Here is a 6,544-nt window from a genome sequence, read left to right as displayed (position 1 = left end):
TGCAGTCAACTACATGGGAGTCCAGCAATGTAGGCATTACGCCATCTGCTGGTCCCCTGACATATTATTTTAATATTACATTGAAAAGAGACTGACAACTTAAAAAGAAGTTGAAGGTCAGCAGGTGGTGAAGTGGTGAAGTTAAGTTGCTGAGGAATGGCAGGTGGTGTGGTGGTTAAGGCTACATAGCCATTACGCTAACTGCTGGTCCCCCATAAGGGCATTTTGAATATTTGCTTGCATCCGTGTGCCAAGGAAATTGCAATGAAAACCAGAGTAAACCACCAAATGATTCAGGAAGCTGTGCAGCATTTCTACCAAGCTGATGAGGGGACATGAGGGACAGATGAATTTTGCTTTAACATGATCCCTGTTGGAAGATACTTTCCTCAGCAGAAAGCTACCATGGAGGCCTAGTACAGGATGGCTAGTCGAGGTTTGTTAAGCGGTGAATCTTCCCGATATGTAGAAAGAGGTCCGAAGACCATCTTGCAGTATGCCCAGAACCACCCTGCTTTCTTTGCTGAGAGGCTCCACTGGCCCATGAAAGGTGCTGGCACAGATGCCTCTGCCCTGGTCAGAACTGTGGTCACGCAAGGTGAGACTGATCTTGTACAAATAAAGCAGATGTTCAGCTGAACGTATCAGAAGACCCTGGGCACAAAGGCACAAAGATTGCAAGTGACACGAGGACATGAGTAGACATTATCAAAGGTTTCTTCTGACCACTGTGGGCCAGTAGGAGGAATTTTTTATTTATTTTTTTTAGTAAATGAAGCTGTTTATAGTTTATTCTCCAGAGCAGTGACTGATATCAACTATGACCTAACCAAAAGAGCTTCTCACTAAGGACTGTGTCAGGGTAATGTGCTTGTACATGGTATGTACGTACAATGAATGTAAAGCCAAATTGCAATGATACAGTTGTACTGCAATTTTGGTAAAGCTTTATTCTGTTGTGGGGTGGATTCTGTGATAATATCTAGGTTCTTGGTGTTTTAGACAAAGACTTGAATGAAATGTGCCAATAGTGAAAGGAAAAGGTAGTTTATTAAGTAAAAGTGAAAGTACACTCCTGAGAGGTAGGAGTGGATCTAAGCAGACAGAGAAAAAGTGGTTCAAAAGGTCCCGGCAGTTGCATTCTGCGAGATTTATAATTTTTAAATCTAGGTCGTGTTGGTTGATCATTGGTTGTGCCCACTGATTGTTCTCATCTTATTGGCTATATCAAATGTGGCGGGGGCCACTGATTAATCTCATTGGCTATCACAAATGTGGCTTAATCAGCTAGACATCCCCCACTAATCTCTTGCTTACATTCTCCCTTACCCACTTCTATTTGCTAGCTGTCTCCTGCCTCATTTATCATTAGTCTTATTCTAATCAGGATGTCAAATTGAATAAAAATCACAACATTCTATATGAAAAACATACATACATGCAACATACTCAGTGATCATTAGATTACATATTAATGGATGTTGTTGAGTCCCGTTAACAGCTATTTAAGGATTTAACATGCACTGGATAGTGTACTGGAAATGTGTTGGTGAATAAGATACAGTCTGTGCCCTCAGAAAGATGGGAATATATAGGGAGGTCCAAGAACGGAGTGGGTTATGGCAAATTTGTTGATAGGAATAAGTTCAATGCACTATGTGAGAATAATAGCACCATGATCCTTCCTAAAATCTGCCACATATTATCAAAGATTTAATTTAATGAAGATCTAGGTTCTGATGTTACAATTCTACTTTACAAGCAACCGGTGATTTCAAACATAGCATTGAAATGGAATACCTCTTTAGTACCATCAAAGCTTCCTTTTCCTTTCTACCACCAGATGTGTGAATATAAATGCTTGATCCTAACCAGAGCATGGCCAGCCTCAGTAAGAACAGGTACTACAGTCATTTTGGAAGTCAAGGCTGAATCACAGTTTCAATGAATAAATGATCTCCCTGCAGATCTTTTTTGTAAAGGTGCAAGAGTATACATGTTTTGACTAAAGAACACCAACTCTGTTTTCCTCCAGGAAAATCATCTCTTATAAAAAGCATTCTGGTTTTCTTCTTGGAATATCTGTATTCACTCAGTGGCTCCCAGAAGCAAAATCTCCAACCAGACAGAGCTTGTGCATGTGATAACCTCTTAAACCATTTCACGGTGGTTATTTTTCTCTTGAGTTTCAAGGTAGACCACCGGTTTCCCTCAACACTTACTGAGTGCTTATGAATCTGGGTTCTCAGGGGTAAGGAGTTTGATAACATTTGCCTATAGCTTCATTCCTTTTCTTTTGGACACTGAATTTTCTCCTTTTTTCATGCCAGAGGGCATGTGTGCTCATGAGAGAGAGGGAGAGCAAGAGAAAGAGAGAGAGAAAGAAAGGAGGGAGAGCTAGAGGAGCACTCCCAGTGGGATGCAATCATGCTACAGTCCTTTCTCTCCCATTTATTCATCCTATTTGGTCATACATGCACATAGGCCTGGTGTGTTTTTCAAGCCACTAGAGCTAAGATTTGAGTCATGGTCAGCCATATGGGGTCTAGCTCCACATTCACAGTGTTTAACCACTGCACTATGGGGCCAGCCATGAATTCTGTCTGATCCATTTTCAACCGCAGAAGTATGTGATCTTGGGACCAGCAGTTAGCATAATGGCTACATTGCTGGAATCCCATGTAGTCGACCGTGGTTTGAATCCCGAACCTGGTGGCTTAAACTCACACCGGGAGTATGTGCATGGATGCCCAAGATCCTGAGAAGAGAATGGAGGAGATGCGATTGTGGCATGGCCATCTCCGCGGGAGGGTGATTTCTTGCTTTTTGTCTCTTTCTCTCTCGGTCTTTCTGGCTAGCGCATGTGCCCTATAGCAAAAAACCTTTCCAAAAAATAAATAGAGTAGCCATAACTGAAATTCAGCAATACCACCTAGAAAGCAGCTATGGGATCATCACTGCACAAGCATCTTCAGAATTTCTTGTAACCTCAGAAAATATTTCTGAAATAGCTGACAATAGAGTTTTGAAAATATTAATTAATTCAGTAAGGATGAATTAGGGGCAAACCTCTGAGGAAAATATTCATGTTTTTAAAAAGAGTATTTTCTGTCTTTTTTCTTTTTTAAGAGATTTTTGCCTTAGGGTACATGTGCTCACTGGAGAGATACACAGACAGTGAGAGGGAAAGTGAGAAATTGCACCCCAGGGGAAGGGCCATGCTGCAATCTCTTCTCCTTCATTCTCCTTTTGGACGTGCATGCACACGCACATAGTGTGAGTTTTAAGCCACCGGGTCTAGGGCTTGAACCCCAGTCGACCCTGTGGGAATCCAGCAATGTAACTGCTATGCCATCTGCTAACCTTCTATTTTAGTGGGAAAGAATTCTCATAGTGTAACTGAAATGAAGAAGTGTTTATCTGAAATCCTACTTGTAGTACAAATGATTGTTTATCTTTTATATTCCAATCAAAAACATCTCTTTAACATTCAAATTCATATCCTCTTGTTGCCGTTTCATACATATCAGCATCCTTTACACACATGTTAGTGTGTCTGTGTTCATGAGTGCTTATACCAATAGGTATTTTCAAATGAATTCAACGTTTGTAGAGAAGGACTTACGCTTACAATTTTGTTAATACAGATTAAGCACGTGCTAGTTAGGTCAATCAGTGAAGCGAGGTCTAAGGTCCCTGGACTCGAGAAATGAGCTATATTGTACAAGGGGATCTTCAACAAGTTCACAGAAAATGCATATTATAAATAAATTATGCATAGACTGCAAGAAAATTCTGTACCAAAAATAACCTCGTAATTTAGTTCCATTTCTCTACAAACTCTTTTAAAGGACCTTCATATGTATTTCTTTTTTTTTTGGAGAGATTTTTGCTATAGGGCGCGTGCGCTCGCCAGACAGACAGAGAGAGACATTAGAGACAGAAAGCGAGAAATCACCCCCCAGGGGGGATGGTTCACGCCTCAATCCCCTCTCCTCCATTCTCCTCTCGGGATCCTGGGCACGCACGCACACGCGCCCGGCGTGAGTTTTAAGCCACCAGGTCCGGGACGCGAACCGCGGTCGACTACGTGGAAGTCCAGCGACATAGCCATTATGCAAACTGCTGGTCCCAAGAAGTAATTCTTGAACTGAGTCTCAACAGCCCCTAAAGGCAATATCTATGGCTCACCAAGAATTGCAATGGAGAACCAGCAGATGGTATGGTGGTAAAAACATTAGATCCCACATGGCTGACTTTGTGGTTCAAGTCCTGGACCCCCAAACTTGAAAATCATGCCAGGTGTGTCTACATGGGTGCCCAAAATCCTGAGAGGAGAAGGGATTGCAGCATGGCCATGCTTTCTGGGGAATAATCTCTCTCTCTCTCTCTCTCCAGTGAGTGCACCCTTCCTGTGGCAAAATTCTTAAATAAATGGAGATTAAAAAGACAGTTAGGAGTCTGGAGCCTGTATTTCTTTATAGTGTTGATATAAGGCCCAGTTGTGGTACCACGTCGTGCGGGGTGCTGCTCCTCCACAAGACTGAAGCCACAGGGGAGATCTGGTAAACAAAGCTGAGTGTAGGAGCCTGTCCCAGCTCTCAGCAGCACAGGCAGGAGGACTATGACATACAGTACCCTAAGAAACAAAACAAGAAACCCAACGCACGCACGCATGCACGTGCACAAGCGCTTGGCCTACCACGATACACAGAATCACCGAGGCACTGGTAGGTAGAAGTTAGAACAGACTTTAGGGCAGTAGCACATTTTATAAGCTAACTTGTCTGAGAATAGATTTTTTTGGTTGTTATTTTTTTTTCTTGGTTGTTATTTCTAGTCTCTGTAATTAAATAAACCAAACTGCCACATCTAACAATTTTCAGGGCTTATTGTCTATTTAAAACCAAATATAGCACGATTCCCAGAACACTGGATTCCTATAATGGCAATGCTTCTTTCCTCTCAACAGCTGTGTGTTTGTCCCTGTGTGCATGAGCTTTCTCACATCACTACCTATGGCAAGGGGAAGCCTTCTGAGAAAAATCACAGGAGGATTGAATTTAGTTTGTTGTGACAAACTAAAACAATAAAACCAAAAGGAACCAATTTTGGCAAACTCTTTTTTAGTTTCTTTGCTACATATTTGAACATGTGTGCTCGCCAGAGAGAGCAAGAAAGTGAGAAATCACCCCTCAGAGGGATGGCCATGCCGCAATCCCTTCTCCTTTATTCTCCTCTCAGGATTTTGGACATATACACGGCTTGATTGATCATACACCGGTTTGATTTCCAAGCTGCTGGGTCTGGAACTCCAACTACACAGCTGGCCACATAGGATCCAGCTGCCTTGACCTTCATGCTACCTGCTGGCCCGGTAACCTATCTCTTATTTCACTTTACAAATACTGAATCCATACGCAAAATCTAAAAATTTTAACTGAAAAGTAGTCTTTTCCTAAAAATGTAAAATATCAGAAAGAAGTATAATAAAATCATATGATTAATGAAAAGCCCTTTTGCACCTACCAGGTTTCCAGGGCTCACACCGATGCACAAGGGCTGCCATAATTCAGCATATCTCACCTTAAAATGTTGGACTCGGGACCAGCAGTTAGCGTAATGGCTATGTCGCTGGACTCCCATGTAGTCCACGGCGGTTCACGTCCCGGACCCGGTGGCTTAAAACTCACGCCGAGCGTGTGTGTGTGCGTGTCCAAGATCCCGAGAGGAGAATGGAGGAGAAGGGATTGCGGCATGACCATCCCCTCTGGGGGGTGATTTCTCGCTTTCTGTCTCTATGTCTCTCTCTGTCTGTCTGGCGAGCGCACACGTCCTATAGTGAAAATCTCTCCAAAAAAAAAATCTATTTGTTTTTTATGTGTCAGAGGGTGCATGTGCTCACCTTAGAGCAATAGTGGAGAGAGGAGAAGAATGCACTCCTGCCAGTGCATTCAAACTATATGGTCAGTCATGTTGGATCTGACTCTTTTAATCACCAGGCCACAGACCAGTCCAAAAAGGTCATTTAAATTTTTTATTTTTAAAATATTTGCTGTGGGGTACATGCACTTGTTGGAGAGAAACAGAGAGAAATTGAAAAAGCATCCCCAAGGGACATGACCATGTCACAATTCCTTCCTCTTCATCTTTCCTTTTGGGATTTTGGACATGCACAAACATGTGCCCTGCATGTTTCTCAAGCCACTGGGTCCTGGTCTCAAACTACGCAGTCAACCAGGTGGGATCCAGCGGCCTTAACCATCATGGCACTGGTTGGTCCCTTAAACAGCTTTTATTGCAGATATCTTTTTTTTTAAGAATTAATTAATTAATTAGTTAATTTAAATTTGACCAGAGAGTGACAGAGTGAGAAGGGGGGTGGGGAATGAGAAAGCAAGCCAAGCTGCCAGTTCCAGGACTTGAACCATGGTCAGCCATGTGGGAGTCTAGTGCCCTTAACTACCACCTGCTGGCCCCAGATGTCTTTCTTTCACTAATTAGTTAAGACTATAACAATTTATTGAATGTTTACTAAATGTGC

General features: G+C 42.4%; 1 pseudogene; it reads left to right on the top strand.

The window, feature by feature from the left end:
• Nucleotides 1-702, top strand: part of LOC102486226 (annexin A7 pseudogene) — a 1,121-nt pseudogene extending 419 nt beyond the window's left edge.
• Nucleotides 703-6,544: the final 5,842 nt, after the last annotated feature.

The sequence above is a fragment of the Tupaia chinensis genome, unplaced genomic scaffold (assembly GCF_000334495.1).
Source record: "Tupaia chinensis unplaced genomic scaffold, TupChi_1.0 Scaffold000028_1, whole genome shotgun sequence".
NCBI lineage: Eukaryota > Metazoa > Chordata > Mammalia > Scandentia > Tupaiidae > Tupaia > Tupaia belangeri.
Note: the sequence above shows the minus strand (reverse complement) of the source record. Positions and strands in the feature narration are given on the sequence as shown.